The sequence below is a fragment of the Gossypium arboreum genome, chromosome 12 (genome assembly GCF_025698485.1).
Source record: "Gossypium arboreum isolate Shixiya-1 chromosome 12, ASM2569848v2, whole genome shotgun sequence".
In the NCBI taxonomy this organism is placed as follows: domain Eukaryota; kingdom Viridiplantae; phylum Streptophyta; class Magnoliopsida; order Malvales; family Malvaceae; genus Gossypium; species Gossypium arboreum.
Window position 1 is genome coordinate 1,432,600 of NC_069081.1, and position 24,032 is coordinate 1,456,631.

Sequence of the window (24,032 nt, forward strand, 5' to 3'; positions counted from 1 at the left end):
GATGTTGAGATATAGGCTGATTTAACGTATAGCGAAGAACCGATCAGGATTTTAGCTCGAAAAATTAAAGAATTGAGAAATAAGCGCATAGCCTTAGTAAAGGTTCATTGGCATAAACACGGGATTGATGAACCAATGTGGGAACTTGAGGAAGCTATGTGAAAACAGTACCCTAATCTGTTTACTGGTAAGATTTTCGGGGACAAAAATCCCTAAAGGGGGGAGAGTTATAACAGCCCAATTTTTAGTCAAATAAGAATAATGGTTTTGGGACCACAAATCCAAGGTCAAAATATTTATTTTATTAATTTATTAAGTTTACAGCATGATAGTATGTATGTGTGAAATTTTCGTTAAGAAATTTTAGCATTTAGTTGCTCAATTTGATAAAAATGACTAAATCGCGTAAGATGTAAAAGTATTGTTCTAATAGATTAAAGTATCTATTAGCTATGGATTATATAATTGAAAGTCCTTATGAAGTTATTAAACCATTACTATAGGTAATGGACATTTATGGGCATAAAACAAGTGGTTTTTAATGATTTAAACCAAGGTTAATTTAGTAAATTATGTATTTATGATAAAATAAATAAAATCAAAAATATGTATCATCTTTTAGTTTCTTCCTCAACCGAAAATTAGGGCTACAGAAAGCCATTTCCATTCCTTTCATTCGGCCAAGTTATTTTGGGAAATTAAGGTACGATTTTTATTTTGTTTTTGATGATTTTTATGTTTTTGAGATCGTTGCTTTGTATTCTAACTAGTTCGTTCCTTAAATTTTGAAACTGTTAAAGATTTATCATGTTTCCATTGTTGAATGCCTGAGTAATTTGATGATTTATGATAGATTTGGAAGGTTTAATGTTAGATTAATAGCATTTGTAAAGTGATTTTTGACAAAAATGTCAAAAAGGGATTAAATTGAGAAAATGTGAAATGTAGTGGTTAAAAGCGTGAATAAATTGAAAATATGGGCTGCTAGTAACATGTATTAAATTCAGCTAAGCATAAGTTTGTACTAAATTACATGAATTTGCAATTTTATGTGATAATGACTAAATTGTAAAAATGTGAAAAGTATAAAGGCAAATGTGTAAATTTACCAAAATATGAATTAAAGGCTAAATTGAATAAATTGAATACTGAATAAGCTAATTTTGATGATATATAGATCAAGATAAGCCGAGATCGGGTTTAGATCGGGAATAGGAAAGATTGACGGATAGTAGATAGTTTCCATCCGAGCAACTAGAGGTAAGTTCATATAATTAGAATCGAACGTTTAAATACTTGTAAATATTTGAAATGAATGTATATAATTGATATACTTGAAATATAAATGCCTTATTGATATAGACTGATGATTACCGAACCCCGTTTGAACCGTATGAATTCTTAGGATACGAGTGACATGTCACTAGGGTTACCATTTTGGTTGAGATCCTGCATGTGTTACGGACTCACCGCGGCTCATATGAGCTTACTGATATATCAGCTCGTAAGAGCTTACTGTTCTCAGCTCGTATGAGCTTACTAATTTAGCTCGTCAGAGCTTACCGTTTCAGCTCAATAGAGCTTACTATCCATCAACTCAGGAGGAGCTTATTGTTCATAGCTCAAAAGAGCGGAAAATGATAATGAGTTGACGGATTATTGATGTATATGTGCTATATATCACCCGACTATCCCTCGAGATTCTAATAGGTTTAACGGGCATAAATTCTGTGATATGGTAAAGTACTGTTTATACGAATGAATTACTATTTATACGATTGAAAGTAAAATGTTACAAGAGATGTATATGATATATGTGAATTCGATATGATTCAATGAATTGAGTATTTATGTGACTAACTTGTGATAAATGCTTGTGATTAGGCATTTGATAATTGAATTGAATACACCTTATTTATTGCCTTGATTATGTATAAATGGCATGTTTAATTCTGAATTATATGAGCTTTTATAAAGGTTCGATAGCTCGCTTGTTTCAGATAAGTCTGAGTTACGCATCACACTGTCCAGTTGCCAATTGGTATTTTAAACTTATAGATATATTTAAATATGACATGTATAGGCTAGTTACAAAGATGATATTATGGTTACTTGAGATAGTGATTTTCGTACATTTTGTGGTATAAGTTAAAGCCATGTGATTTGGCTTAATTTGGTATAATGTTTTAGTTGTGTATAAGTGTTCAATTATGGTATATTTTGACAAGTAGTGTAGCACCCCAAACCCGGCCCAGACGTTATGACCGGATCCGACATGCCACATCGAAGCATTCAAAACATTTTATATTATTGATCCAGAAAAACTTACTTAGTGTTTTAAAAGATAATTTCATTATAGGTTAAAGTGAATGGAAGCTGTGCACCAGGTAGGAAACCGGAAAAGAGGTGGTGAGTCCATCGATTTGCTTAAGTACCAAGCTCCTTCGGATCCAATCCTGACATGCATACCACCATTGCCACACCTTAACGTCATGGATATTTCTAGAAAACCGATTTGATTAAGTCATTTTTAGGAAAAGTGATTAATTTTGGAAAATACTTTCATTGCAGAAGCTTTACTTGTTGTCGTGTTATTTTGAAATCAATTGTTGTTTTTGAAAACGCTACTAAAGGTATCCAATTTCAACAGTTAAAATAAGTAATACTTATCTTAGTAATACATATTAAAACCATAAAAAAATTAAGCGGCCTTATTACATTTAAAACCCAAACCTCAACGTAAATAATAAGATGTCCAGTTCACGAAAGAAAACCAAACTTTCGAGCGGGTGGCCACTCAAATTCCCTCACGACTCCAAGCCCACTATGGTTGGGGATTTCTGCGTGGATGAAAATAAAAGGGTGAGTTTGGGAAACTCAAGTGTAAGGAAAACCCATTCAAAGCCCAAGTCGACTTAAGCCTATTGGGCCTAAGCCGATCTGTATAACGGTGGTAATCGACCAAAGCCCTTTTCAGATTACAATAAGCTAGGCCTTAGCCCCTTATTCAGATAACAGTATGGCCCATAGGCCCATTTCAAAATACATGCAACATCAATAACATATGCAAGCCCATTTGGGGAGACTACTCAATCCACCAACCACTACACTCCATCCGTACCAGCCATACACTCCATCCGTACCAGCCATACACTCCATGTGGGGAATAGCTCAACCCTCCTAGCCCAACACTCCACAGTTGCAGCCTTGCTGCTCAGTTAACAGTAAATTGAGGCAAAGCCTCCAGTACGTGGACAAGCCACTTTCAGTACTTCCTCCGTCAATATCCCAGTCCCATGCATCGATAATAACAACATGGCATGCAATAAATAACAACAATCAAACATGCATTTAGGTCAATTTAACCCTAGGGTATTTGGTAATTTATCTCCTAGGGGTAAAACGTAAACTTTTCACTTATAAAGGTATTTCAAGAATTTATCTATTTTAGGGTTTTTCATGCATATTCCTACCTTTCACGTACTAACAGTAATCACTACCGAGGGTTCTTACCGAATTGGGCAGTTGGCCCATCATTCTAATTTTGGCCCATTAAGCCCAAAAATATCGAGGGCACGAAATCATGCACTTTGCGGTCAAACATTGCAGCTTACCAAAAACATTAATCGATTTACCTCACGAGCATTCGCACACTCATAAATCTACAAAATACTGGTTTTCGGCATTTCGACTTTTTGACTTTTGCCGATCCGGACTAAGAAAGAGGGTGTTAGTTACACACTGCTTACTTACGATATCTTTGATTTAGATCCACACACTAACCGCCTACAATTGGATTACTAACACATTAATCTAACTATTCAAATACGAACTACGTATTAACCCCTTACAATATTCGGCCAACTACACCTACAGATCATAGTAAGTTTATAAGAAAACAATAAGCAACTCATTAACAAATTTTTGTCAATGTTTACCACATAATCATAATTTCACTGCAAGCTGTCTTCCTGAGCAACAATCACTAAATTATTTATAACTGAAGCTACGAAACTCCAAATTAAGTACCGTTAATTTTTCCTGAAAATAGACTCATATATCTTCTATCCATAAAATTTTCAGAATTTTTTGGTATGGTCAATCAATACCAAATTTTTCTCAAAGTTTCCCATGTTTCACTGTTTGACTAATCTGACCACCCTTCATTACGAATCAAATTTCTCATTGTACAGAATTCAAAATATGTTCTTGTTTATTTCATTAGAAACTAGACTCAATAAGCTTTAATTACATAATTTATTCAGCTTCTAATTCTTCTTCCACAATTTATGGTGACTTTCCAAAGTCACGTTACTGCTGCTGTCCCAAGCAGATTTATTACCAAATCACTCTTTCACACATACCTTGCATGCATGTTATTTAAACATGTATATCAACAATCAATCATCACATATCTATGATTTTACTTAAGTATAATCTCCATTTCATCATTTTAAAGCACAACATGTTAGCCGATTTTTCCCCTTAGCATCTAAGGCACATGCATGCTCATTTGTTTGGCTCAACTTCACCTATCTTCCATTTTTCATCAAAAGAACATGAAACAACAACCATTTCCTTCATTTTAATTCATGACTAAATGCTCACAACACAACTAAAAACCAAAATATGCTTCAAGAGTTAAGGTAGAATCAAGAAGAACTCATGAACATCAAGATAGAAGCAAACTACCATGAACTTACCTTCAATTTTCTTCCCAAGTGACCGAACATTCAAGAGCTTTCTCCTCTCCTTTCTCTTCTCTAACTTTAGGCTATGATGAACAAAGATGGACAAAACTTTGTTCTTTTCACCCCTTTTTCTTTTAATAAAATTTCATATTTCATCCATTTAATTCTTTAATACAAAATATATGAAATTCCCATCATGGAACATTTACCTAAACCATTATCATGGAACATTTACCTAACCCATTATCATGGAATATTTACCTAATCCATTATCATGGAACATTTACCTAACCCATTATCAATTTGTACCATGAATTATGGATATCAAGTGCTCATATTGTCTACAACAACATGATGGCTGGCCACTTCATGTAAAATGGGAGGTTTGTCATGCAAATCCTCCTATTTTGCACTCCTATTTATTTGGCCACTTCAATTTAGCCTATAGCATTTTCAAACATTTTCACATAGGTCCTATTTCATAATTTCACTCACAAATGACAAAATCAAAGCATGAAATTTTGTCAACACTCACAGAATTCCCGAAAATTGGGGCGTTACAACTCTACCCTCCTTAAAGAAATTTCGTCCTCGAAATTTACCTAATCCAAACAGATGAGGGTATTGCTGTTGCATCGTCTCTTCTGGCTCCCAAACTCAGAAGTTTCCCCTTCCTTAACTTGTTGAAAACGAGCGACCAAAGACTCATCGTTCAACTGTTTTTCCTTAATCTGATCCACCTAGGTTGGTCTCACTTGCAACTCAGCCAACAGACTTCCATCATCATACAGACTCAGACGAGCAAACATTGCTCTCGGATCGACATCTGACTCTACGACTTAGAGCATCGGCTACCACATTAGCCTTGCTTGGGTGATACTCGATCGAACAGTCATAATCCTTAAGCAACTCAATCCATCTCCTTTGCCTAAGGTTCAGCTCCTTCTGAGTCAACAAATACTTACGACTCTTATGGTCAGTGTATATAATACACCTTTCTCCATACAAGTAATGTCTCCAAATCTTAAGTGCAAATATCACTGCTGCCAACTCTAAATCATAAGTTGAATAGTTTCCCTCATGAGGCTTAAGCTGTCGTGATGCATATGCAACCACCTTACCCTCTTGCATTAACACGCAATTCAAACCCACGTGTGATGCGTCACTTTGTACGAGAAAATCCTTCCTGGACTCTACCGAATTAACACAAGTGCTTCAGTCAGAACTTTCTTCAACTTCTCAAAAACTTCCTGCTGTTTCTTAGTCCATACAAACGGTACTCCTTTCCTTATGTGTTTTGTCAGAGGTGCTGCTATCACAAAAAAAAAAACTTCCACAAACCTTCTGTAGTATCCTACCAGTCCTAGAAAATTCCGTATTTCTGACACTGACCTAGACGGCTTCCACTCCAAAATCGCTTCAATTTTCCGAGGGTCCACCTTAATCCCCTCAGCAGAGACCGCATATCCTAAGAAGGTTACCTCCCTCAACCAAAGTTCAGACTTGCTAAACTTCACAAAGAGTTCCTTCTCCCTTAACACTTGCAGCACTATACTGAGATGCTCATCATGTTTCGCTTCAGTTTCAGAATATACCAGGATATCGTTTATAAAGACGACTACGAACTAATCAAAAAATGGTTGGAACACACGATTCATCAGATCCATAAATGCTGCAGGAGCGTTCGTCAATCCAAATGGCATAACCAGAAACTCGTAATGACCATACCAAGTCCTAAATGTCGTCTTATAGATATCTGCCTCCTTGACTCTTAACTAATGATATCCAGATTGAAGGTCGATCCTGGAAAATACAGAAGCTCCTCTAAGTTGGTCGAACAGATCGTCAATCCTTGGCAGCGGATACTTATTCTTAATCGTCAGTTTGTTCAACTGGAGATAATCAATGCACATCCACATCGTATCATCCTTCTTTTTCACGAATAGCACCGGTGCTCCCCATGGAGACACGCTTGGCCTAATGAAGCCCCTATCCAACAACTCTTAAATTTGAGTATTTAATTCCACTAACTCCTTCGATGCCATCCTATACGATGCGATGGACACGGGCGTCGTTCCAGACAACAAATCTTTTCCAAACTCAACTTCTCGGTTCGGAGGCAATCCTGAAAGCTCCTCTAGAAAAATATCTTGGAACTCCTTTACGGTCCTAACCTTATCCACTGTCAGTCCCTCCTCTTCTGACTGACTTACAAATGCCAAATAGGCCTCACAACCTTTCCGAATCCACTTTTCGGCTTTTAATGCCGACACCACATTGGACAAATAATCCCTTCGCTCACCTATCACCATAACCTCCTCATTCTTTGTGGTCCTTAACACCATTCATTTAGCAAGACAATCCGAGTCGCCTTATGCTTAACAAGCCACCCATTCCCAAAATGAGATCAAACTCTCGAATGGTAACTCCATCGATCTCGAGGAAAATCTTACCTTGAGTTTCTAAGGGTACATTCCTATACGCTTTGTCTACCCTAACCGAGTGACCCAAGGGACTTAGTACAGATACCCCATTCACAATCTCCTCAGAGCAGTCCAAGTCGTCCATAATCCGTTCTGTGGCCTCCAACCAATATTCCGCCACATTCGAGGCTATACCAGACACGCCCTTAAAGTTCTCCGTTCCGTTAGTCCCGAAGTCATTCAGAAATAGATCTCTGAATTTCGTTGCCCGAACTTGCTCTGGCAACCCTTTTCAGAACACGAAGCATTGCCTGTGACAGGGCATCATCCTCGGCGGCCCTATCATACGACCCATTCTCATCCGTCGGTGGTGGTCGTACTACTCCAGTGGGTATGTGTTCAGAAGGCGAAGATCCAGCTTGAGTACTACCTCGGCCTCGACCACGGCCTCTTCCCCGAGTAGCTCTCGTACTCATATCGATTTATCTTAATTACGAATTTTTATGCATCAATTCAATATTCCAGAGTTTATTACAGATGTTTTATGAATCAGACAGTAATTCAAAGTTTGTTTTCGTAGAATCGAAGTCTAGCTACGCTTTGATCTCTTATCGATTTTCCTATGGTTTCGTAATCATCCTATCTAGAGTATCCTAGTAGGGTTTCAAAGACAAACAGATAATTCGGATAATATTCGAAACGTTCGAGTAATACTTACGACTTGAGTAGAGATTCAAATGCCACCTTCTAAAGATCTAAATTTTAAAAATTGAGTTTTTCGCATTCTTTATAAAATTTTCGCTTTTGAAAATCTTTGTTTTTGAAAACCCATTCCAAATCCGAGTTGTTGCAACCTAGGCTCTGATACCACTAAATGTAGCACCCCAAACCCGGCCCAGACGTTATGACCGGATCCGACATGCCACATCGAAGCATTCAAAACATTTTATATTGTTGATCCAGAAAAACTTACTTAGTGTTTTAAAAGATAATTTCATTATAGGTTAAAGTGAATGGAAGTCATGCACCGTAGGAAACCGGAAAAGAGGTGGTGAGTCCATCTGATCGCTTAAGTACCAAGCTCCTTCGGATCCAATCCTAGACATGCATACCGCCATTGCCACACCTTAACGTCATGGATATTTCTAGGAAACCGATTTGATTAAGTCATTTTAGGAAAAGTGATTAATTTTGGAAAATACTTTCATTGCGTAAGCTTTACTTGTTGTCGTGTTATTTTGAAATCAATTGTTGTTTTTGAAAACGCGCCCTAAAGGTATCCAATTTCAACAGTTAAAATAAGTAATACTTATCTTAGTAATACATATTAAAATCATAAAAAATAATTAAGCGGCCTTATTACATTTAAAAACCCAAACCTCAACGTAAATAATAGGATGTCCACTTCACCAGAAGAAAACCAAACTTTCGGAACGGGTGGCCACTCCGAATTCCCTCACAGCTCCAAGCCCACTATGGTTGGGGATTTCCTGCGTGGATGAAAATAAAAGGGGTGAGTTTGGGGAAACTCAATGTGTAAGGAAAACTCATTCAAAGCCCAAGTCAGCTTAAGCCTAGTGGGCCTAAGCCTATTCAGGTAACAGTGGTACTGGACCAAAGCCCTTTTCAGATTACAATAAACTGGGCCTTAGCCCCTTATTCAGATAACAGTATGGCCCATAGGCCCATTTCAAAATACATGCAACATCAATAACATATGCAAGCCCATTTGGGAAGACTACTCAACCCACCAACCACTACACTCCACCCGTACCAGCCATACACTCCATGTGGGGAATAGCTCAACCCACCCAAATTTAACACTCCACAATTGCGGCCTTGTCACTCAATTATCATAAATTGAGGCAAAGCCTCCAAGACGTGGACAAGCCACTTTCAAGATTCCTCCGTCAATATCCCATCCCATGCATCGATAATAACAACATGGCATGCAAGAAATAACAACAATCAAACATGCATTTAGGTCAATTTAACCTAGGGGTATTTGGTAATTTATCTCTTAGGGGTAAAAGCGTAAATTTTTCACTTATAAAGGTATTTCAGTAATTTATCTATTTTAGGGTTTTCATGCATATTCCTACCTTTCACGTACTAATGAATCACTACTGAGGGTTCTTACCGAATTGGGCAGTTGGCCCATCATTCCAATTTTGGCCCATTAAGCCCAAAAATATCGAGGGCACGTAAATCATGCACTTTGCGTCCAAACATTGCAGCTTACCAAAAACATTAATCGATTTACCTCACGAGCATTCGCACACTCGCAAATCTACAAAATACCGGTTTTCGACATTTCGACTTTTCGACTTTTGCCGATCCGGACTAAGAAAGAGGGTGTTAGTTACACACTGCTTGCGATTTATATGCTTGACGAGATCCACACACGAACGCCTACAATTGGATTACTAACACATTAATCTAACTATTCAAATACGAACTACGTATTAACCCCTTACAATATTCGGCCAACTACACCTACAGATCATAGTAAGTTTATAAGAAAACAATAAGCAACTCATTAACAAATTTTTGTCAATGTTTACCACATAATCATAATTTCACTGCAAGCTGTCTTCTTGAGCAACAGTCACTAAATTATTTATAACTGGAGCTACGAAACTCCAAATCAAGTGCCGTTAATTTTTCCTGAAAATAGACTCATATATCTTCTATCCATAAAATTTTCAAAATTTTTTGGTATGGTCAATCAATACCAAATTTTTCTCAAAGTTTCCCATGTTTCACTATTTGACTAATCTGACCACCCTTCATTACGAATCAAATTTCTCATTGTACAGAATTCAAAATATGTTCTTGTTTATTTCATTAGAAACTAGACTCAATAAGCTTTAATTACATAATTTATTCAGCTTCTAATTCTTCTCCCACAATTTATGGTGATTTTCCAAAATCACGTTACTGCTGCTGTCCCAAGCAGATTTATTACCAAATCACTCTTTCACACATACCTTGCATGCATGTTATTTAAACATGTATATCAACAATCAATCATCACATATCTATGATTTTACTTAAGTATAATCTCCATTTCATCATTTTAAAGCACAACATGTTAGCCGATTTTTCCCCTTAGCATCTAAGGCACATACATGCTCATTTGTTTGGCTCAACTTCACCTATCTTCCATTTTTCATCAAAAGAACATGAAACAACAACCATTTCCTTCATTTTAATTCATGACTAAATGCTCACAACACAACTAAAAACCAAAATATGCTTCAAGAGTTAAGGTAGAATCAAGAAGAACTCATGAACATCAAGATAGAAGCAAACTACCATGAACTTACCTTCAATTTTCTTCCCCAAGTGACCGAACATTCAAGAGCTTTCTCCTCTCCTTTCTCTTCTCTAACTTTAGGCTATGATGAACAAAGATGGACAAAAATTTGTTCTTTTCACCCCTTTTTCTTTTAATAAAATTTCATATTTCATCCATTTAATTCTTTAATACAAAATATATGAAATTCCCATCATGGAACATTTACCTAAACCATTATCATGGAACATTTACCTAACCCATTATCATGGAATATTTACCTAATCCATTATCATGGAACATTTACCTAACCCATTATCAATTTGTATCATGAATTATGGATATCAAGTGCTCATATTGTCTACAACAACATGATGGCTGGCCACTTCATGTAAAATGAGAGGTTTGTCATGCAAATCCTCCTATTTTGCACTCCTATTTATTTGGCCACTTCAATTTAGCCTATAGCATTTTCAAACATTTTCACATAGGTCCTATTTCATAATTTCACTCACAAATTACAAAATCAAAGCATGAAATTTTGTCAACATTCACAGAATTCCCGAAAATTGGGGCGTTACAAGTAGTGGATAGGATGAAAATATTCAAATGATATCTTGATATGTAGTTGTCATTTGAATGGAAAATGCATGATGTTAATTCGGTATTTGAATACTTGGTTGATTTGGTATAATATGTGTATGAAATGTTATGGAATGGCTGCCTATTGGGTTATAAAATGTTATCATTTATGCTTGTACATGTATGTGAAAATAAGGTGGCAAAATGGCTTTGCAAATAGCCTATTTTTGTCCATACGGGCACAGACACGGGCGTGTGTCTCGGCCGTGTGTGACACACGATCGTGTTACATGGCCGTGTGTCACCTGGTGTTGATATTAAATGAAGTTAGTATCCTCCACACAGTCTCACACACGGGCGTGTGACAGGCCGCGTGTTACAAGTCAGTATACCCCTAATTGGCACACGGCCTAGCACATAGGCGTGTGACTTGGCCGTCTTGCATAGGTCAGTATACCCTATAGGTTTGGCATGACCTAACACACGGCCTGGCACACGGGCGTGTGCGGTCACTTTGAAGGGCATACGGGCTAGACACACGGGCGTGTGGTTGGCCTTGAGACCTAAGTCAGTATACTCTCCAGTTTTCATATGGCTTGGCACACGGACGTGTCCTTGGTTGTATGATACAGGTCAGTATGTATGCCCTGTTTCCACAAGGCCTAAGACACGAGCGTGTCTATTAACCGTGTGAGGCACACAGCCTGTTCACACAGGCATGTGACCCTTGAAATGTTGTAAATTTTCTAAGTTTTTCAAAATTTTTATATGTTATTGGTTTAGTCCCGAACCACTTCTAAAGCATGTTTAAGGCCTCGTAGGCTATAATAAGGGACAAATTGTTTGAGTTTGAATGATGATTATATGATTTGATCGATTGTATGAGAAAAGTATAGGTATAAGTGTTATAAGTCTGGTAATGCTTCGTAACCCTATTTCGGCATTGAATACGGGTGAGGGGTGTTACATGTAATTAATAGAAGAACTCGGTTTTTAATTAAGAATTAGCTATTAACTAGATAGTATTACCTTTCGGCCTCTACTGCCAAACTAATCGACTAGTACACGTGTAACAGCCTGTTTTTGGGTCAAATCGGAACAGTAGTTTTGAAACCACAAATCCAAAGTCAAAATAATTGTTTTATTATTTTATTAAAGTTTACAGCATGATAAAATTTTTGTGTGAGAGTTTTGTAAAGAAATTTTATTGTTTGAATGCTTAATTCAGAAAAAAAGACTAAATCGCGTACAGCGTAAAACTTATGTTCTATTAGCTAAAAGCGTCAAATAGCTATAGAACATTAAAGTAAAGGTCTTTAAGTGGAAAATTGGCCATTTAAGAGTTAGTGGATGATAGTGGAGTGGCATTTGGTGTAATTACTAATGTTTTTAAAGGATATTTTGGTAATTAGTTAATAAAGTTAATGTTTAATAAAACCAAATTAAAATCATCATCTTTTCACCATTTCTCCACCGAAAATTAGAAATAATGGCAACCATGGGAAAAGCTTTTGGTTCGGCCAAACTTCAAATGCTCGATTAGGTACGGTTTTAGCTCCGTTTCTAATGATTTCTACGTTTTTGAGATAGTTACTTCGTAAACTAGCTAGCCCGTGTCTTCGGTTTCAAAATTGTTAAAGATTTTGATAGTTTCCATTGATGAGCTTATGTGTTCTTTGATGTTTAATGGTGAAATATGAATATTTGATGTTAGATTTTCATATTTTATAAAGTGATTTTTCAGAAAAATGCAAATTAGGGATTAAATTGTTAAGTATTGAAATTATGTGGTTAAAAGTGTGGTTATTTGGAAAATATGGGCTGCTAAGGCAATAAGAAGAATTTGGCTAAGCATGCGTAGGATGAAATTGCATGAAATTGTGATTTTATATGATAAGGACTAAATTACAAAAATGTGAAATAATAGAGGCAAAAGTGTAATTTTACCAAAATGTGTAAATTGTGTTAAATTGAATGAATTAATGATTAAATAAGTAAAATTTGTTATTATATAGATAAAGAAAAATGAGATTCGGATTTAGAATGGGGGAAAACAAAGTTTCAGATTAGTCGACCTAATTCGTCGTTACAACAAACGAGATAAGTTCGTATGCTAATAAACGTACTTAAATTGTGTTATAAATGTTTATTTATTATTGAATTGAATTGAATGCTATATGGTCATGATTACGAGCCAAAATCGACAGAATTACAACGTCTGAAAGTCCTATACGAACCTTAGAAATAGTATAGGATACAAATGTCATGACATTAGGGTTACCGAAATGAGAATACGTGTAAGACCATATCTGGGATATGGCATCATTATGATATTACGTGTAAGACCATGTCTGAGACATGGCATCGATACGAAATTTCGTGTAAGACCATAGTTGGGCTATTGGCATCGATATAAGTTTACATGTAAGACCATATCCAAAATATGGCATTGTACGACCTATGTGTGATTCCCGAGTATCCTTAGTGATTTCGAATGGTTCAACGGGCATAGTCAGACAAGAATGAAAGTATGATCGAAATAAGTAAAACAGGTACATACAATACTTATGTGAGAATTGAATGAAAGTGGTGAGTTCATATTATATCATGTATATGAAATGAGAAAGATTTGTGTATAAATATGTTTTATGCCAAAATGGGTTCATTTGGCTATATAGAGGTATGAATTGGATGTTAAATGAGGCATGAGTTATGTTTGTTTTAACTATATATAGATAAGGTATATAACGTGCGAAATACTGTTACTTGATGATAATTAACACGATTCACCTTGGCTAAAAAAAATGTGAGGAATGTTGGTCTGAATGAAGTTATATAAATAATTGATTTTGTATATGTAAATGTGATCGAAATGATAAGAATGTTTTTGATCCGTATGAGCATATAAATATATTAACTTGTGAAACTTTGTTAATTATGTGATTAGAATTATGGTATAAAAGTGAAACCAAATGAATTTATATTATAGTATATGTAAATGCTTAATATATGTTTATTCAATAAGATAAGTTTAATATCATACGAGCTTACTAAGCTTTGCAGCTTACTTTTTGTTATTTTTCTATGTTCTATAGTGATTCGGACATTCGCTAGGGTTGAAAGTCAGCGGAGATCGCATCACACTATTCGGTTTTTGATTTCGGTATTTATACACTTGTAACTTGGATATATGGCATGTATAGGCTTGAGTTATGTGGACATATGTTTTGGTAACGTTGAGTGTGAGTTTGGCTTATGATATGTGCTCATATATGTGCTTATAGTGTGTATATACATTTGGTTTTGTGTTTGGCAAGATAATTATGGAAATGGTGATGGTTTAGTGATTATGAGTATGGTTGACTATAAATGGTATATTGTTTGAGAAGTGGTATATTTTGGTAATGGATAGAAATGATGAATTATTATGGTTGTAATGTTGGAAATGGTAGTTAAAATGATGATAAAATGCTTGTATTGGAACTAGGTGAAATGGATGGCATTGGTATATGGAATTGGTATGTTTTAGAGTAGTAAATGTGTATTAATTTGGTTAATATTTTTAGGCTATGAATTGGGCATAATTTGTTGATTTTTTGGGCTGCCTTTTCTGTACGAATTGGTGCCACATTTTGAGTTTGCAGGGTAGACCATTATGGGTGGTGAATTGGCCTTGCAAATGGGCTATTTACGTTCACACGGCTGAGCACAAGGACGTGTGGCTCGATCGTGTGTGACATATGGCCTTGATGCACAGCCATGTGTCCCTTGGAAATAATTAGAAATTCAAGTCAGCCTTGCACACGGCCTAGACACACGGGTGTGTCTGGTGGTCGTGTGAGGCACATAGCCTTGGCACATGGGCGTGTGTAGCCATTTCAAATAGGCACATGGGCTAGACACACGGGCGTGTGGTCGGTCATATGGCCAAGTCAGTATACCCACTAGTTTTCACACAGGCGTGTCCTCGGCTGTGTGAGGCAAGTCAGTATGTATGCCCTATTTTCACACGGCATAGACACACAGGCATGTCTGATGGCCGTGTGAGGCAAGCGGCCTGTTCACACGAGCGTGTGACCTTTGTATTCAAGAAAATTTTCTAAGTTTCCCAAATTTTTCAAATGTTATTAGTTTAGTCCCGAACCTCTTCCAAGCATGTTTTAAGATCTCATAGAGCTTTATAAGGGACAATATGATTGTATATGAATGATGTATGTGTTTGAATGTTTAAATGTATGAGATATGTATATGTTATGATGTGATAGCTCGGTAATACCTCGTAACCCTATTTTGACGATGTATACGAGTTAAGGGTGTTACAACACGTTTATCTTTCGACCTCATTTTCTTAATCGGGATAAATCCACAATTTACTTGGTAAACATATCTTTTGACCTCGTTTATCCTAAATTACTTCCTAGGGTCGTCAATCTTAAGGTTTAAAAACACAAATTTATGCCAACTAATTCGTATGAGAAACACTCATTATATTGCTAACTATTCACACATCCACTTGTTAAACTACTTAATCAATTAAATAATTCCATAACCGAAACATGTCAGATATAAATAAAGCACAATTTATTCTAGTATTCGTACAAACATTAGTTGATTAGGCTAACAAAAATACAAATAAAAGAATAAACAAAAGGGATAAAGAAATTGTTCATTGATAAATCATTAAAGCGCGGTTCCGGAACAATCACCACTTGCAATCATATTCACTAATAGATAAGTTTCGACTAAGCGAACATAAAAATAAATTAAACTAAAAACTAAAGAAAAAGTGTATCTCCAAGTTGGCTCCCCTCTAATTGGGTTATAAGGGTGTTTATATAGGCAAATATTAGGGTTTTAGGTGCCTAAAATACCCTTGATACTTTGAGTGTAAGTAAGAAATAAATTAATCAATGAAAATTTGTCCAAAATATGGTTATTGACATTAGCACTGTGTCATTGTAACACCCTGAAAAATTTATTTATGTTCCTGTAAAATCTAACACAAGTGTTTATCTACTTTAGTGGTTCAGTGTTCTAAGTGTGTGAAAGAGGTCTTGGGTTCAACTCTCACCTTTGCTAAATTTTGTGATTTTTGGAATCAAGCCTTATCTTTGTTCAGTGGGCTTATATTAAATTATCTGTAAATCCATATTAGAATGAGCCTACTGGTTTGAGTGGTAAGGGGGTTGATGTGTTGGAGGTCCCTTGTTCGAATCCTTGTGTGAACGTAAGTATTATTTTTGCTCGGTTAGTTGATAGAGTTTCAACTGAGCCAAACTTCTGATGTAGTTGTGTGTAGAGGGTTAGTGGGAGAGACATAGGGGATTATGGAATATTATCTTTTATTTTATTTTTCTTTCTTAAAAAATAAACGTTTTCTCTCTCTCCCAAAAGAATTCTGACGTCTTTACTTTTCCCTTTTTGGAGTCTTTGCAAATTTTTCTTTGTTTTCAATTGTTCTTCGATTTTGTCACTTTTATTTTTGCACAAATCATTTTATTTCGGCTTTTTGGTGATCTTTGTGCATTTCTGGTAAGTGTGGTTTTTGTTTTGGTTTGTGAATCGATGGTTAATAGAGCTCGTTTTGTGTTTAGGAGAAGATTAAGGGACTGGGGGTTTCCAATCGGCGCTCTTGTTGTGCGAAATCGTCGTTGCTTGCTCGAAGGTAAGGGTTTTGTCAGATTAAAAAGAGTGTTCTATTTGATATAGTTCGGTTAAGTATCATTTTTAAATATGTAATTCGGTATCTTGTTGGCCAATTTTAGGTTCTGGTGTCTCGAGAGTGTTTTTCCATCAAAATCGTAACAATTGTATACCCGAAACGTAGAAAACGAGATTGTGACAAAAGCTAAAAAACTGCACTGTCAATGCCACACGAGCGTGTGGTCACCCGTGTGGATAGCCGTGTGCGAGACACGGCCGTGTAATCGATGAAGGCTTCGCCATGCACAGGACACGACCATGTGGAGGCTGGTGCGTGGTTGTGTAAACCACACGGGTTAGGCCAAGTTGGGCATGTAGGCCACACGGGCGTGTGGGTTTTTGGGCTAGGCCATGTGGGCCACATGGGCAAGGCTAATCTGGGTGTGTGGGCCACGTCGATAAGGGCTAACCTGTAACACCCCTTAACCCCAAACTGTCGCTAAAATAGGGTTACGGAGCATTACCAAACCTATCAGACAATTTTCAATTAATTCAAAATAAATGACATAGATATCTTGATTTAATTATAAAGTCCCTAAAATGGACCTCGAGGTCCAAATCACATGTTAGAATCAAATCAAGACTTGTTCGGGGACTCCGAATTTTTTTTTGTGTGAATTCAATATAACCCCTTTATAAATATCTAACATTCCCTGCAAATTCAAATCAAAACCAATCCAAACAAATCAATTCATGAATTTATACACCTCTAATTATAATAAACTAATAATATAAAGCTCTAACATTTTTATGTTTATAACAATCTAACATAAGATGTCTAATTAATTCATTTCAATTATCATTCAACAAAATTACTTAAAGCTATGATATAGACTATGTTTAAGACATATGTAATTGTATGGAACAACCATTACCATCATTTATCATTAATATTTATGTATTAAAATAACAACAAATTACAACTTAAGTACATGCCATTTTCAAAAGAGAAAATACATCACCACGTATTTGAGTTCAGGATTGACTTGGATGCTGAGTCGTTAGTCACTTTTGTACCTAACCTACGCACGGAAACAAACCATACGCTAAGTGTGCACTCAGTGGTATTTTTATAAACCAACACTTAAATAATTATAAAATACATATATAAAACTACTCAAATTCAATAACTATTCAAATATTCACCTTTCAATCCAGTGTTCTATTTTATTTCAAACTCAGTATCAATCATTATTTTTCAATAACAATTATTTGTTTATTGTTATTCAATAACAATCAGTTATTCAGTATCAAACAATCAATAACAATCAGTTATTTAGTCCAGTAATACAGTCATTCAGTTATTCAGTTCAATAGTTTACCTCTATTAACATAACTCGGACTTAGACGGATACACGGATCCAACCAACACACCAGTACGGCACTCAGTGCCCCATCAGCTTTGCCGAAGTAAAAGTAGTAGTACGGTACTTAGTACCTCATCGGATTAAACTGAAGTAACAATAACAGTACAACACACATGGTGCCTCATCGACTCGAAGTTGAAGTAACAGTACGACACTTATAGTGCCTCATCAACTCAAGGTCAAAGTATCCCTAAACACTTCTAATCCTATGGCATGCCAACTATATTTGGCTCAGCCCGATACAGCTAACAGGGTATTCAATTCATTTCTCAATTCACAGTAATTAATCATTTCAATATCCATTTCACAATAATTACATATTCACATACATTCAATTCAATATCAAAACACTGATACTTACCATAATATCTTTCCATACACTAATAATAATAATAATAATAATAATAATAATAATAATAATAATAATAACAACAAATTAAATGTTAAGTTTGATTTATAGAAATTCAAACCGAAATTCTCGAATCACTGCTCGTCAGCCTTCTCTTTTCCTTTCTTTGTTGAAGTCTCTGGTACGATATTAGCTACGTAATTAAACAATTAAAAATCACCAATCACACAATTCCATCTAATATTTCCTTTTATAAATAAATTTTATCTAAATTCCAATTTAATCCCAAAATCAATACTAATTTTATTTTACTAAAACTATTCCATATTCTCATTAAATTTCTTTTATAAACTCATTTTAACTATTCAATTTCACCATAAATCCTTAATTTTGAAATTCTTTCAATTCAGTCCTTACTATTCAAAACTTACACTTTATTTTACAATTTAATCATTTACTAACTTCTAACTTGAAATTCAATTAATTTAACCCCTAATTCATCAATTAATTCAACATAACTCATGTCTAAAAATCTATCAACTAACAAAATTTCAACATAAACCATGACATATTTTGTTCTAGGTCTCTAAAAACTCAAAAATTATAAGAAAAGGACTTAATTTGACTTACCAATTTGAAATTAAACCTTGAAAACCCAAAATTTCTTCATTTCTTCTTTTTTTTTTCTTTTCTTTCTGTTTCATCCCCTATTCTGTTTCTATTTCCTTTCTTTTATTTCTTTAGTTTATATATATAATATAATAATATAATATAATATAATATTTTATAATTAAAACATAAAATATCTTTATTATAAAATAATATAATAATATATTAAACATAAAAATCTTAGATTTTCCTCACGATAAACCGCCTCAATTTATACTTTTGGTATAATTTCCCATTTAGTTCTTTTTATTTTCTTTTAAACACACAACTAGCTTCATAAATATTTTTAATAAATATTTACAAAAAAAAATTTCGAAAACGGAGACCCAAAAATATACTTTTTCGATACCCTTAAATTTCGGGTCGTTACATTTCTCCCCCTTAATAAATTTCATCCTCGAAATTTACCTGAAAAGAGGTGGGGATACTGTACTCTCATCGTTTCTTCCGGTTCCCAAGTCGCTTCTTCTACATTATGATTTCTCCATAAAACTTTCACTAAAGGAACCCTTTTATTTCTTAATTTTTCACTTCTTGTGCTAATATCTTAACCGGTTCATCTTCATATGACAGATCAGGTCAAATTTCAATATCCTCTGTAGAAATAATAAGAGAAGGATCTGATCGATATCTTCTAAGCATAGAAACATGAAAGACATCATGAATCTTTTGCAATTCTAGAGGCAAAACCAGATGACATGCAACTGGTCCAACTCTCTCAATAATTTCATATGGCCCAATAAAACGAGGACTTAGTTTTCTTTTTTGACCGAATCTCATAATTTTCTTCCAAGGTGAAACTTTTAGAAATACCTTATCACCAACCGCGTACTCAATGTCTCTACGTTTCAGATCTGCATATGATTTCTGCCTGTCAAAAGCTGTCTTCAGTCTTTCTCGAATCTTCTTAACAGTATCTTTTGTTTCTTGAATCAATTTTGGTCCAATCACTTTCCTCTCATTCAGTTCTGTCCAACACACTGGTATCCTACATCTTCGTCCATATAAAGCTTCATATAGTGCCATTTGAATACATGATTGAAAACTATTATTGTATAAAAATTCAGCTGACGGTAGATAACGTTCCCAACCTAATTCAAAATCAATAATACAAGCTCGACACATATCTTCTAAAATCTGGATAACTCGTTCTAATTGTCCATCGGTTTGTGAATGAAAAGCTGTGCTAAAATTAAGTCGAGTACTAAGAGATTCATGCAGTTGCCTCCAAAATCTGGATGTAAACCGTGGACCCCAGTCGGAGATTATCAATACAGGAATACCATGCAATCTCACAATTTCCTGGATGTATGTTTCCGCAAGTTTCTGAAGTGACCAATCAGTTCTAACAGCTATGAAATGAGCCGATTTACTAAGCCGATCAACAATCACCCAAATAGCATTTTTCTTACTTGCTGACAATGGCAACCCTGTTACAAAATCCATCAAAATACAATTCTATTCCCATTCAGGAATATTAATAGGCTGAATCAGTCTTGTTGAAACCTAATGTTTGGCTTTAACTCATTGACAAGTTAAACATTTAGCCACATATTCCACTATATCTTTCTTCATACATCGCCACCAGTAAGACTCTCTAGATTACGATACATTTTTGTTCCTCCTAGATGTATTGCAAAAGGATTGTCATGTGCCTCACGAAGTATTGACTTCTTCAGGTCTAAAACAGCTGGAACACAAATTTGATTATGAAATCTCAGACAATAATACTTATTAATGCTGAAATTTTCTACCAAACAGTTCTGAACCATCTCTCTTTTCTTAATCAACTTACTATCTTCCAACTGTGATAACTTAATTTGATCAAACATCATTGGTTTAACTCTCAATTTAACCAACAGACTTCCATCGTCATTGATATTGAGCTGTGCAAACATTGCTCATAATTCACTCGCTGCTTTCCTACTTAATGCATCAGCCACAACATTTGTCTTCCCCAGATGATAATCAATCACACAGTCATAATTTTTCAAAAGTTCCATCCATCGACGCTGTCTCAAATTTAATTCTTTCTGCGTAAAAGATACTTAAGACTTTTATGATCAGTATAAATGTAGTATTTTTCACCATACAAAAAATGTCTCCATATCTTCAAAGTAAAGATCACAGCTGCTAGTTCCAAATCATGTGTCAGATAGTTACGTTCATGTGGTTTCAATTATCGAGAAGCATAAGCTATCACCTTCCCACTTTGTATCAGTACACACTTGAGCCCATTTAAAGAAGCATCACTATACACAATAAAATATTTCCCTGATTCTGGTAAAGTCAAAACTAGTGCCTCTGTCAACATCTACTTCAATTTCATAAAACTTTCTTGACATTGATTATTCCAGACAAACAGAACATTCTTTTGCATTAATTTTGTCATCGGTAAATTTATTTTTGAAAATTCATTCACAAACCTTTGATAATACCCTCCTAATCCAAGAAAACTACGTACCTCTGACACATTTTTGGGAGTTTTCCACTGAATGATTGCTTCAATCTTCTTTGATCCACTCTAATTCCATCTGCTGATACCACGTGACCAAGAAATACCACCTTTGATAACCAAAATTCGCACATACTCAATTTTCCATACAACTGTTTTCTCTCATAATGTTTATAAAACAATTCAAAGATGCTGCTCATGTTTAGATTTGCACCTTGAATATACCAAAATTTCATCAATAAAAACTACCACGAACTGATCCAAGTACGGCTGAAAATTTCAGTTCATAAGATCCATAAAAGTAGCTGGGACATTTGTTAGCCCAAATGACATCACTAAGAATTCATAATGCACATCACTTTCCTTTACCTTTAACTGATAATAGCCCGATCTTAAATCAATTTTTGAAAACACAGAAGCTCCTTTCAATTGATCAAATAAATCATTAATGCAAGGTAATAGGTATTATTCTTGACAGTCACCTTATTTAACTGTCGATAATCAATACATAACAGCATCGAACCATTTTTTTAACAAATAGCATTGGAGCTCTCCAAGGTGATGTACTAGGTCGTATAAAACCTCGATCTAGTAAATCTTGTAGTTGTACCTTTAACTCCTTCAATTAAGTAGATGACATACGATATAAAGGTATTGACACTGGATCTATACCCGGGTATACATCGATCACAACTTCAACTTCCTGATCAGGAGGTAATCCAACTAATTCTTTAGGGGATATATCAGGAAATTCACATACAGTCCGGATTTTAATACATTTTCTCTCCACCGAATCCAAATTAATAACATACGCTAAGAAAGCAGCATAACCCTGATAAAGAACTCACGAGCTTTAATTACTGAGATAATACGAACTGATCCACTGGACCGAATACCATTTACTTCAATCTGATCACCAATTTCATTCTGAACAATGAACATCCTTTTATAGCAGTCCAAAATTACCCCATGTTCTGATAGCCAGTCCATACCCAGTATAATGTCAAAGTCGCCAAATGGCATAATTAACAAGCCAACAGAAAAGATTCTATCCCGGATCATTAACGGGCATCTTCGGCATATTTGATTCACTAACATAGTTTGCCCCAGAGGACTAGATACCTCTACTATTACTCTATACAGTTCAAGTTTTAATTTTTCCGTCTCAACTAATTTTGTATTAACATAAGAATGTGACGATCCCAGATATATTAAAACATAAACGGGTTCTGAATGTAATAAAAATATACCTGTCACCATATCGTGTGCATCTCCTTCTTCACGAGTTCTTACAACGTATGCTCGGGCCGGGGCTATAGCTTCCGATTGTTGAGTGGCAACTTCACTTGTTCTTCCAGCACCTCCTCTACTAACTGAGCCACCTCTGCCTGACCCTCGACCTCTGAAAACAGATTCAAATCTCTGTAATACTGTTACTGTTGCTTTATTAATCTTTAGACAGTCTTCCCTATTTTTATTTCCAACACTCTTCCCTATTTTTATTTCCACAATATTGACATTCTGAAATTTCAGTATTCCGAGTTGGCCCTCTGATGCTACTAGTGGAAACTATCATATGCCTACCACGATTTCCGTCACTTCTATCTGATCTAGAACCAAATCTCCAACTGCCTTGAAATTCTTTTGATCTCTTAGGTTGTAGATTAGAGCTTGTAGTTCCAAGACGCTTTCCAAGTGAACGAAAAGTTTCAAGCTTTTTATCTAATCCTAACATTTGTTTAATTTTTATTTAATCCTAACACTTGTTCAACCATTTTGGCTCTCTCAATTAAATCTGCAAATTCAGTAATTCGAAGAGATACCAATTATAGTCATAATTCATCACACAATCCTCATAGAAATCGTTTGCATCTGTCAGCTTCAGTCGGTACAAATTCAGTTGCATATCTACTCAGTCTTAAAAATTCTCATTCATAATCTGCTACAGACATGTCGCATTGTTTCAGCATTAAGAACTCATGTTTCCTATCTTTTGTCGAAACCTTTTTTTTTTTTTAAAAATGGTCGACTTTGATTTTGAAAACTAAAACGAACATGGGACTCACCACCGATCTTTTTTATTGAGGTGTGATCGGATCACCTTGTAATGTAATCATTTTAATAAAATATTTTGATTTACTAAAACAACAATTTTGGTCTACGAAATTTGAGAAAACGGGTTCGGGAGTCGGTTACGTGCGAGGAAGGATTAGCACCCTCATAACGCCAAAAATTGGTACCTAATTGATTAATTAATGTCTTGATGTCAAAAGTTGAAAACTTGAAAGGAATTTAAAATACGATCCTTCTTTTTATTAATGATAATAAAAGAGATGCTTGGATAAATTAAAACGAGAATTAAAGGCCCGCTCGACTCGAGATAACAAAATTTCACATCTCGTGAGTTAGGACACAACATTTGAACTCTCGAAACTAAGCTTGCCTCTTAATCATTTTATTTTCCAAGTTGTACTTTGATTTCTAAAAGGATATTC

The 24,032-nt window shown here is 35.3% G+C and overlaps 1 long non-coding RNA gene across 1 annotated transcript; it reads right to left on the reverse strand.

The window, feature by feature from the left end:
- Positions 1 to 8,362: 8,362 nt before the first annotated feature.
- LOC128285272 (uncharacterized) lies at positions 8,363 to 10,564 on the reverse strand. Its single transcript, XR_008275738.1, has 2 exons — positions 10,444 to 10,564; positions 8,363 to 8,604 (listed from the first exon to the last, which is right to left on the reverse strand). It is a non-coding gene; the product is annotated as an uncharacterized LOC128285272 (long non-coding RNA).
- Positions 10,565 to 24,032: the final 13,468 nt, after the last annotated feature.